Genomic DNA, 11,927 nt, shown 5'->3' with positions numbered 1-11,927 from the left:
GGTGTTGGTCAGGTGATGAACACTGTAGGGATGGTGTTGGTCAGGTGATGAGTGCTGTAGGGATGGTGTTGGTCAGGTGATGAGTGTTGTAGGGATGGTGTTGGTCAGGTGATGAGTGTTGTAGGGATGGTGTTGGTCAGGTGATGAGTGTTGTAGGGATGGTGTTGGTCAGGTGATGAACACTGTAGGGATGGTGTTGGTCAGGTGATGAGTGTTGTAGGGATGGTGTTGGTCAGGTGATGAACGCTGTAGGGATGGTGTTGGTCAGGTGATGAGTGTTGTAGGGATGGTGTTGGTCAGGTGATGAACGTTGTAGGGATGGTGTTGGTCAGGTGATGAGTGTTGTAGGGATGGTGTTGGTCAGGTGATGAACGCTGTAGGGATGGTGTTGGTCAGGTGATGAGTGTTGTAGGGATGGTGTTGGTCAGGTGATGAACACTGTAGGGATGGTGTTGGTCAGGTGATGAGTGTTGTAGGGATGGTGTTGGTCAGGTGATGAACGGTGTAGGGATGGTGTTGGTCAGGTGATGAGTGTTGTAGGGATGGTGTTGGTCAGGTGATGAACACTGTAGGGATGGTGTTGGTCAGGTGATGAACACTGTAGGGATGGTGTTGGTCAGGTGATGAGTGTTGTAGGGATGGTGTTGGTCAGGTGATGAGTGCTGTAGGGATGGTGTTGGTCAGGTGATGAGTGTTGTAGGGATGGTGTTGGTCAGGTGATGAGTGTTGTAGGGATGGTGTTGGTCAGGTGATGAGTGTTGTAGGGATGGTGTTGGTCAGGTGATGAGTGTTGTAGGGATGGTGTTGGTCAGGTGATGAGTGTTGTAGGGATGGTGTTGGTCAGGTGATGAGTGTTGTAGGGATGGTGTTGGTCAGGTGATGAACACTGTAGGGATGGTGTTGGTCAGGTGATGAGTGTTGTAGGGATGGTGTTGGTCAGGTGATGAACGCTGTAGGATGGTGTTGGTCAGGTGATGAGTGTTGTAGGGATGGTGTTGGTCAGGTGATGAACGTTGTAGGGATGGTGTTGGTCAGGTGATGAGTGTTGTAGGGATGGTGTTGGTCAGGTGATGAACGCTGTAGGGATGGTGTTGGTCAGGTGATGAGTGTTGTAGGGATGGTGTTGGTCAGGTGATGAACACTGTAGGATGGTGTTGGTCAGGTGATGAGTGTTGTAGGGATGGTGTTGGTCAGGTGATGAACGTTGTAGGGATGGTGTTGGTCAGGTGATGAGTGTTGTAGGGATGGTGTTGGTCAGGTGATGAACACTGTAGGATGGTGTTGGTCAGGTGATGAACACTGTAGGGATGGTGTTGGTCAGGTGATGAGTGTTGTAGGGATGGTGTTGGTCAGGTGAGTGCTGTAGGGATGGTGTTGGTCAGGTGATGAGTGTTGTAGGGATGGTGTTGGTCAGGTGATGAGTGTTGTAGGGATGGTGTTGGTCAGGTGATGAGTGTTGTAGGATGGTGTTGGTCAGGTGATGAGTGTTGTAGGGATGGTGTTGGTCAGGTGATGAGTGTTGTAGGGATGGTGTTGGTCAGGTGATGAACACTGTAGGGATGGTGTTGGTCAGGTGATGAACACTGTAGGGATGGTGTTGGTCAGGTGATGAGTGTTGTAGGGATGGTGTTGGTCAGGTGATGAACACTGTAGGGATGGTGTTGGTCAGGTGATGAACACTGTAGGGATGGTGTTGGTCAGGTGATGAGTGTTGTAGGGATGGTGTTGGTCAGGTGATGAGTGTTGTAGGGATGATGTTGGTCAGGTGATGAACGCTGTAGGGATGGTGTTGGTCAGGTGATGAACACTGTAGGGATGGTGTTGGTCAGGTGTGAACACTTGTAGGGATGGTGTTGGTCAGGTGATGAGTGCTGTAGGGATGGTGTTGGTCAGGTGATGAGTGTTGTAGGGATGGTGTTGGTCAGGTGATGAGTGTTGTAGGGATGGTGTTGGTCAGGTGATGAACGCTGTAGGGATGGTGTTGGTCAGGTTATGAGTGTTGTAGGGATGGTGTTGGTCAGGTGATGAGTGTTGTAGGGATGGTGTTGGTCAGGTGATGAACACTGTAGGGATGGTGTTGGTCAGGTGATGAGTGTTGTAGGGATGGTGTTGGTCAGGTGATGAGTGTTGTAGGGATGGTGTTGGTCAGGTGATGAACGCTGTAGGGATGGTGTTGGTCAGGTGATGAACACTGTAGGGATGGTGTTGGTCAGGTGATGAGTGTTGTAGGGATGGTGTTGGTCAGGTGATGAACACTGTAGGGATGGTGTTGGTCAGGTGATGAACACTGTAGGGATGGTGTTGGTCAGGTGATGAGTGTTGTAGGGATGGTGTTGGTCAGGTGATGAGTGCTGTAGGGATGGTGTTGGTCAGGTGATGAACGCTGTAGGGATGGTGTTGGTCAGGTGATGAACACTGTAGGGATGGTGTTGGTCAGGTGATGAGTGTTGTAGGGATGGTGTTGGTCAGGTGATGAACACTGTAGGGATGGTGTTGGTCAGGTGATGAACACTGTAGGGATGGTGTTGGTCAGGTGATGAGTGTTGTAGGGATGGTGTTGGTCAGGTGATGAGTGCTGTAGGGATGGTGTTTGTCAGGTGATGAGTGTTGTAGGGATGGTGTTGGTCAGGTGATGAGTGTTGTAGGATGGTGTTGGTCAGGTGATGAGTGTTGTAGGGATGGTGTTGGTCAGGTGATGAGTGTTGTAGGGATGGTGTTGGTCAGGTGATGAGTGTTGTAGGGATGGTGTTGGTCAGGTGATGAACACTGTAGGGATGGTGTTGGTCAGGTGATGAACACTGTAGGATGGTGTTGGTCAGGTGATGAGTGTTGTAGGGATGGTTGTTGGTCAGGTGATGAACGCTGTAGGGATGGTGTTGGTCAGGTGATGAACACTGTAGGGATGGTGTTGGTCAGGTGATGATGTTGTAGGGATGGTGTTGGTCAGGTGATGAGTGCTGTAGGGATGGTGTTGGTCAGGTGATGAGTGTTGTAGGGATGGTGTTGGTCAGGTGATGAACGCTGTAGGGATGGTGTTGGTCAGGTGATGAGTGTTGTAGGGATGGTGTTGGTCAGGTGATGAGTGTTGTAGGGATGGTGTTGGTCAGGTGATGAGTGTTGTAGGGATGGTGTTGGTCAGGTGATGAGTGTTGTAGGGATGGTGTTGGTCAGGTGATGAACACTGTAGTGGTGTTGGTCAGGTGATGAGTGTTGTAGGGATGGTGTTGGTCAGGTGATGAACACTGTAGGGATGGTGTTGGTCAGGTGATGAGTGTTGTAGGGATGGTGTTTGGTCAGGTGATGAGTGTTGTAGGGATGGTGTTGGTCAGGTGATGAGTGTTGTAGGGATGGTGTTGGTCAGGTGATGAACACTGTAGGGATGGTGTTGGTCAGGTGATGAGTGTTGTAGGGATGGTGTTGGTCAGGTGATGAACAGCTGTAGGGATGGTGTTGGTCAGGTGATGAGTGTCTGTAGGGATGGTGTTGGTCAGGTGATGAGTGTTGTAGGGATGGTGTTGGTCAGGTGATGAGTGTTGTAGGGATGGTGTTGGTCAGGTGATGAGTGTTGTAGGGATGGTGTTGGTCAGGTGATGAACACTGTAGGGATGGTGTTGGTCAGGTGATGAGTGTTGTAGGGATGGTGTTGGTCAGGTGATGAACGCTGTAGGGATGGTGTTGGTCAGGTGATGAGTGTTGTAGGGATGGTGTTGGTCAGGTGATGAACGCTGTAGGGATGGTGTTGGTCAGGTGATGAGTGTTGTAGGGATGGTGTTGGTCAGGTGATGAACGCTGTAGGGATGGTGTTGGTCAGGTGATGAGTGTTGTAGGGATGGTGTTGGTCAGGTGATGAACACTGTAGGGATGGTGTTGGTCAGGTGATGAGTGTTGTAGGGATGGTGTTGGTCAGGTGATGAACGTTGTAGGGATGGTGTTGGTCAGGTGATGAGTGTTGTAGGGATGGTGTTGGTCAGGTGATGAACACTGTAGGGATGGTGTTGGTCAGGTGATGAACACTGTAGGGATGGTGTTGGTCAGGTGATGAGTGTTGTAGGGATGGTGTTGGTCAGGTGATGAGTGCTGTAGGGATGGTGTTGGTCAGGTGATGAGTGTTGTAGGGATGGTGTTGGTCAGGTGATGAGTGTTGTAGGGATGGTGTTGGTCAGGTGATGAGTGTTGTAGGGATGGTGTTGGTCAGGTGATGAGTGTTGTAGGGATGGTGTTGGTCAGGTGATGAGTGTTGTAGGGATGGTGTTGGTCAGGTGATGAACACTGTAGGGATGGTGTTGGTCAGGTGATGAACACTGTAGGGATGGTGTTGGTCAGGTGATGAGTGTTGTAGGGATGGTGTTGGTCAGGTGATGAACACTGTAGGGATGGTGTTGGTCAGGTGATGAACACTGTAGGGATGGTGTTGGTCAGGTGATGAGTGTTGTAGGGATGGTGTTGGTCAGGTGATGAGTGTTGTAGGGATGGTGTTGGTCAGGTGATGAACGCTGTAGGGATGGTGTTGGTCAGGTGATGAACACTGTAGGGATGGTGTTGGTCAGGTGATGAACACTGTAGGGATGGTGTTGGTCAGGTGATGAGTGCTGTAGGGATGGTGTTGGTCAGGTGATGAGTGTTGTAGGGATGGTGTTGGTCAGGTGATGAGTGTTGTAGGGATGGTGTTGGTCAGGTGATGAGTGTTGTAGGGATGGTGTTGGTCAGGTGATGAGTGTTGTAGGGATGGTGTTGGTCAGGTGATGAACACTGTAGGGATGGTGTTGGTCAGGTGATGAGTGTTGTAGGGATGGTGTTGGTCAGGTGATGAGTGTTGTAGGGATGGTGTTGGTCAGGTGATGAACGCTGTAGGGATGGTGTTGGTCAGGTGATGAACACTGTAGGGATGGTGTTGGTCAGGTGATGAGTGTTGTAGGGATGGTGTTGGTCAGGTGATGAACACTGTAGGGATGGTGTTGGTCAGGTGATGAACACTGTAGGGATGGTGTTGGTCAGGTGATGAGTGTTGTAGGGATGGTGTTGGTCAGGTGATGAGTGCTGTAGGGATGGTGTTGGTCAGGTGATGAACGCTGTAGGGATGGTGTTGGTCAGGTGATGAGTGTTGTAGGGATGGTGTTGGTCAGGTGATGAGTGTTGTAGGGATGGTGTTGGTCAGGTGATGAGTGTTGTAGGGATGGTGTTGGTCAGGTGATGAACACTGTAGGGATGGTGTTGGTCAGGTGATGAGTGTTGTAGGGATGGTGTTGGTCAGGTGATGAACGCTGTAGGGATGGTGTTGGTCAGGTGATGAGTGTTGTAGGGATGGTGTTGGTCAGGTGATGAACGTTGTAGGGATGGTGTTGGTCAGGTGATGAGTGTTGTAGGGATGGTGTTGGTCAGGTGATGAACGCTGTAGGGATGGTGTTGGTCAGGTGATGAGTGTTGTAGGGATGGTGTTGGTCAGGTGATGAACACTGTAGGGATGGTGTTGGTCAGGTGATGAGTGTTGTAGGGATGGTGTTGGTCAGGTGATGAACGTTGTAGGGATGGTGTTGGTCAGGTGATGAGTGTTGTAGGGATGGTGTTGGTCAGGTGATGAACACTGTAGGGATGGTGTTGGTCAGGTGATGAACACTGTAGGGATGGTGTTGGTCAGGTGATGAGTGTTGTAGGGATGGTGTTGGTCAGGTGATGAGTGCTGTAGGGATGGTGTTGGTCAGGTGATGAGTGTTGTAGGGATGGTGTTGGTCAGGTGATGAGTGTTGTAGGGATGGTGTTGGTCAGGTGATGAGTGTTGTAGGGATGGTGTTGGTCAGGTGATGAGTGTTGTAGGGATGGTGTTGGTCAGGTGATGAACACTGTAGGGATGGTGTTGGTCAGGTGATGAACACTGTAGGGATGGTGTTGGTCAGGTGATGAGTGTTGTAGGGATGGTGTTGGTCAGGTGATGAACACTGTAGGGATGGTGTTGGTCAGGTGATGAACACTGTAGGGATGGTGTTGGTCAGGTGATGAGTGTTGTAGGGATGATGTTGGTCAGGTGATGAACGCTGTAGGGATGGTGTTGGTCAGGTGATGAACACTGTAGGGATGGTGTTGGTCAGGTGATGAACACTGTAGGGATGGTGTTGGTCAGGTGATGAGTGCTGTAGGGATGGTGTTGGTCAGGTGATGAGTGTTGTAGGGATGGTGTTGGTCAGGTGATGAGTGTTGTAGGGATGGTGTTGGTCAGGTGATGAACGCTGTAGGGATGGTGTTGGTCAGGTGATGAGTGTTGTAGGGATGGTGTTGGTCAGGTGATGAGTGTTGTAGGGATGGTGTTGGTCAGGTGATGAACACTGTAGGGATGGTGTTGGTCAGGTGATGAGTGTTGTAGGGATGGTGTTGGTCAGGTGATGAGTGTTGTAGGGATGGTGTTGGTCAGGTGATGAACGCTGTAGGGATGGTGTTGGTCAGGTGATGAACACTGTAGGGATGGTGTTGGTCAGGTGATGAGTGTTGTAGGGATGGTGTTGGTCAGGTGATGAACACTGTAGGGATGGTGTTGGTCAGGTGATGAACACTGTAGGGATGGTGTTGGTCAGGTGATGAGTGTTGTAGGGATGGTGTTGGTCAGGTGATGAGTGTTGTAGGGATGGTGTTGGTCAGGTGATGAACGCTGTAGGGATGGTGTTGGTCAGGTGATGAACACTGTAGGGATGGTGTTGGTCAGGTGATGAGTGTTGTAGGGATGGTGTTGGTCAGGTGATGAACACTGTAGGGATGGTGTTGGTCAGGTGATGAACACTGTAGGGATGGTGTTGGTCAGGTGATGAGTGTTGTAGGGATGGTGTTGGTCAGGTGATGAGTGCTGTAGGGATGGTGTTGGTCAGGTGATGAACGCTGTAGGGATGGTGTTGGTCAGGTGATGAACACTGTAGGGATGGTGTTGGTCAGGTGATGAGTGTTGTAGGGATGGTGTTGGTCAGGTGATGAACACTGTAGGGATGGTGTTGGTCAGGTGATGAACACTGTAGGGATGGTGTTGGTCAGGTGATGAGTGTTGTAGGGATGGTGTTGGTCAGGTGATGAGTGCTGTAGGGATGGTGTTGGTCAGGTGATGAGTGTTGTAGGGATGGTGTTGGTCAGGTGATGAGTGTTGTAGGGATGGTGTTGGTCAGGTGATGAGTGTTGTAGGGATGGTGTTGGTCAGGTGATGAGTGTTGTAGGGATGGTGTTGGTCAGGTGATGAGTGTTGTAGGGATGGTGTTGGTCAGGTGATGAACACTGTAGGGATGGTGTTGGTCAGGTGATGAACACTGTAGGGATGGTGTTGGTCAGGTGATGAGTGTTGTAGGGATGGTGTTGGTCAGGTGATGAACGCTGTAGGGATGGTGTTGGTCAGGTGATGAACACTGTAGGGATGGTGTTGGTCAGGTGATGAGTGTTGTAGGGATGGTGTTGGTCAGGTGATGAGTGCTGTAGGGATGGTGTTGGTCAGGTGATGAGTGTTGTAGGGATGGTGTTGGTCAGGTGATGAACGCTGTAGGGATGGTGTTGGTCAGGTGATGAGTGTTGTAGGGATGGTGTTGGTCAGGTGATGAGTGTTGTAGGGATGGTGTTGGTCAGGTGATGAGTGTTGTAGGGATGGTGTTGGTCAGGTGATGAGTGTTGTAGGGATGGTGTTGGTCAGGTGATGAACACTGTAGGGATGGTGTTGGTCAGGTGATGAGTGTTGTAGGGATGGTGTTGGTCAGGTGATGAACACTGTAGGGATGGTGTTGGTCAGGTGATGAGTGTTGTAGGGATGGTGTTGGTCAGGTGATGAGTGTTGTAGGGATGGTGTTGGTCAGGTGATGAGTGTTGTAGGGATGGTGTTGGTCAGGTGATGAACACTGTAGGGATGGTGTTGGTCAGGTGATGAGTGTTGTAGGGATGGTGTTGGTCAGGTGATGAACACTGTAGGGATGGTGTTGGTCAGGTGATGAGTGCTGTAGGGATGGTGTTGGTCAGGTGATGAGTGTTGTAGGGATGGTGTTGGTCAGGTGATGAGTGTTGTAGGGATGGTGTTGGTCAGGTGATGAGTGTTGTAGGGATGGTGTTGGTCAGGTGATGAACACTGTAGGGATGGTGTTGGTCAGGTGATGAGTGTTGTAGGGATGGTGTTGGTCAGGTGATGAACGCTGTAGGGATGGTGTTGGTCAGGTGATGAGTGTTGTAGGGATGGTGTTGGTCAGGTGATGAACGTTGTAGGGATGGTGTTGGTCAGGTGATGAGTGTTGTAGGGATGGTGTTGGTCAGGTGATGAACGCTGTAGGGATGGTGTTGGTCAGGTGATGAGTGTTGTAGGGATGGTGTTGGTCAGGTGATGAACACTGTAGGGATGGTGTTGGTCAGGTGATGAGTGTTGTAGGGATGGTGTTGGTCAGGTGATGAACGTTGTAGGGATGGTGTTGGTCAGGTGATGAGTGTTGTAGGGATGGTGTTGGTCAGGTGATGAACACTGTAGGGATGGTGTTGGTCAGGTGATGAACACTGTAGGGATGGTGTTGGTCAGGTGATGAGTGTTGTAGGGATGGTGTTGGTCAGGTGATGAGTGCTGTAGGGATGGTGTTGGTCAGGTGATGAGTGTTGTAGGGATGGTGTTGGTCAGGTGATGAGTGTTGTAGGGATGGTGTTGGTCAGGTGATGAGTGTTGTAGGGATGGTGTTGGTCAGGTGATGAGTGTTGTAGGGATGGTGTTGGTCAGGTGATGAGTGTTGTATGGATGGTGTTGGTCAGGTGATGAACACTGTAGGGATGGTGTTGGTCAGGTGATGAACACTGTAGGGATGGTGTTGGTCAGGTGATGAGTGTTGTAGGGATGGTGTTGGTCAGGTGATGAACACTGTAGGGATGGTGTTGGTCAGGTGATGAACACTGTAGGGATGGTGTTGGTCAGGTGATGAGTGTTGTAGGGATGGTGTTGGTCAGGTGATGAGTGTTGTAGGGATGGTGTTGGTCAGGTGATGAACGCTGTAGGGATGGTGTTGGTCAGGTGATGAACACTGTAGGGATGGTGTTGGTCAGGTGATGAACACTGTAGGGATGGTGTTGGTCAGGTGATGAGTGCTGTAGGGATGGTGTTGGTCAGGTGATGAGTGTTGTAGGGATGGTGTTGGTCAGGTGATGAGTGTTGTAGGGATGGTGTTGGTCAGGTGATGAGTGTTGTAGGGATGGTGTTGGTCAGGTGATGAGTGTTGTAGGGATGGTGTTGGTCAGGTGATGAACACTGTAGGGATGGTGTTGGTCAGGTGATGAGTGTTGTAGGGATGGTGTTGGTCAGGTGATGAGTGTTGTAGGGATGGTGTTGGTCAGGTGATGAACGCTGTAGGGATGGTGTTGGTCAGGTGATGAACACTGTAGGGATGGTGTTGGTCAGGTGATGAGTGTTGTAGGGATGGTGTTGGTCAGGTGATGAACACTGTAGGGATGGTGTTGGTCAGGTGATGAACACTGTAGGGATGGTGTTGGTCAGGTGATGAGTGTTGTAGGGATGGTGTTGGTCAGGTGATGAGTGCTGTAGGGATGGTGTTGGTCAGGTGATGAACGCTGTAGGGATGGTGTTGGTCAGGTGATGAGTGTTGTAGGGATGGTGTTGGTCAGGTGATGAGTGTTGTAGGGATGGTGTTGGTCAGGTGATGAGTGTTGTAGGGATGGTGTTGGTCAGGTGATGAACACTGTAGGGATGGTGTTGGTCAGGTGATGAGTGTTGTAGGGATGGTGTTGGTCAGGTGATGAACGCTGTAGGGATGGTGTTGGTCAGGTGATGAGTGTTGTAGGGATGGTGTTGGTCAGGTGATGAACGTTGTAGGGATGGTGTTGGTCAGGTGATGAGTGTTGTAGGGATGGTGTTGGTCAGGTGATGAACGCTGTAGGGATGGTGTTGGTCAGGTGATGAGTGTTGTAGGGATGGTGTTGGTCAGGTGATGAACACTGTAGGGATGGTGTTGGTCAGGTGATGAGTGTTGTAGGGATGGTGTTGGTCAGGTGATGAACGTTGTAGGGATGGTGTTGGTCAGGTGATGAGTGTTGTAGGGATGGTGTTGGTCAGGTGATGAACACTGTAGGGATGGTGTTGGTCAGGTGATGAACACTGTAGGGATGGTGTTGGTCAGGTGATGAGTGTTGTAGGGATGGTGTTGGTCAGGTGATGAGTGCTGTAGGGATGGTGTTGGTCAGGTGATGAGTGTTGTAGGGATGGTGTTGGTCAGGTGATGAGTGTTGTAGGGATGGTGTTGGTCAGGTGATGAGTGTTGTAGGGATGGTGTTGGTCAGGTGATGAGTGTTGTAGGGATGGTGTTGGTCAGGTGATGAGTGTTGTAGGGATGGTGTTGGTCAGGTGATGAACACTGTAGGGATGGTGTTGGTCAGGTGATGAACACTGTAGGGATGGTGTTGGTCAGGTGATGAGTGTTGTAGGGATGGTGTTGGTCAGGTGATGAACACTGTAGGGATGGTGTTGGTCAGGTGATGAACACTGTAGGGATGGTGTTGGTCAGGTGATGAGTGTTGTAGGGATGGTGTTGGTCAGGTGATGAGTGTTGTAGGGATGGTGTTGGTCAGGTGATGAACGCTGTAGGGATGGTGTTGGTCAGGTGATGAACACTGTAGGGATGGTGTTGGTCAGGTGATGAACACTGTAGGGATGGTGTTGGTCAGGTGATGAGTGCTGTAGGGATGGTGTTGGTCAGGTGATGAGTGTTGTAGGGATGGTGTTGGTCAGGTGATGAGTGTTGTAGGGATGGTGTTGGTCAGGTGATGAGTGTTGTAGGGATGGTGTTGGTCAGGTGATGAGTGTTGTAGGGATGGTGTTGGTCAGGTGATGAACACTGTAGGGATGGTGTTGGTCAGGTGATGAGTGTTGTAGGGATGGTGTTGGTCAGGTGATGAGTGTTGTAGGGATGGTGTTGGTCAGGTGATGAACGCTGTAGGGATGGTGTTGGTCAGGTGATGAACACTGTAGGGATGGTGTTGGTCAGGTGATGAGTGTTGTAGGGATGGTGTTGGTCAGGTGATGAACACTGTAGGGATGGTGTTGGTCAGGTGATGAACACTGTAGGGATGGTGTTGGTCAGGTGATGAGTGTTGTAGGGATGGTGTTGGTCAGGTGATGAGTGCTGTAGGGATGGTGTTGGTCAGGTGATGAACGCTGTAGGGATGGTGTTGGTCAGGTGATGAACACTGTAGGGATGGTGTTGGTCAGGTGATGAGTGTTGTAGGGATGGTGTTGGTCAGGTGATGAACACTGTAGGGATGGTGTTGGTCAGGTGATGAACACTGTAGGGATGGTGTTGGTCAGGTGATGAGTGTTGTAGGGATGGTGTTGGTCAGGTGATGAGTGTTGTAGGGATGGTGTTGGTCAGGTGATGAGTGTTGTAGGGATGGTGTTGGTCAGGTGATGAACACTGTAGGGATGGTGTTGGTCAGGTGATGAACACTGTAGGGATGGTGTTGGTCAGGTGATGAGTGTTGTAGGGATGGTGTTGGTCAGGTGATGAACACTGTAGGGATGGTGTTGGTCAGGTGATGAACACTGTAGGGATGGTGTTGGTCAGGTGATGAGTGTTGTAGGGATGGTGTTGGTCAGGTGATGAGTGTTGTAGGGATGGTGTTGGTCAGGTGATGAACGCTGTAGGGATGGTGTTGGTCAGGTGATGAACACTGTAGGGATGGTGTTGGTCAGGTGATGAACACTGTAGGGATGGTGTTGGTCAGGTGATGAGTGCTGTAGGGATGGTGTTGGTCAGGTGATGAGTGTTGTAGGGATGGTGTTGGTCAGGTGATGAGTGTTGTAGGGATGGTGTTGGTCAGGTGATGAACGCTGTAGGGATGGTGTTGGTCAGGTGATGAGTGTTGTAGGGATGGTGTTGGTCAGGTGATGAGTGTTGTAGGGATGGTGTTGGTCAGGTGATGAACACTGTAGGGAT

Source organism: Gymnoscopelus braueri, assembly GCF_963280865.1.
Source record: "Gymnoscopelus braueri genome assembly, chromosome: 1".
Classification (NCBI taxonomy): Eukaryota; Metazoa; Chordata; class Actinopteri; order Myctophiformes; family Myctophidae; genus Gymnoscopelus; species Gymnoscopelus braueri.
This window is presented reverse-complemented; position numbering follows the sequence as displayed.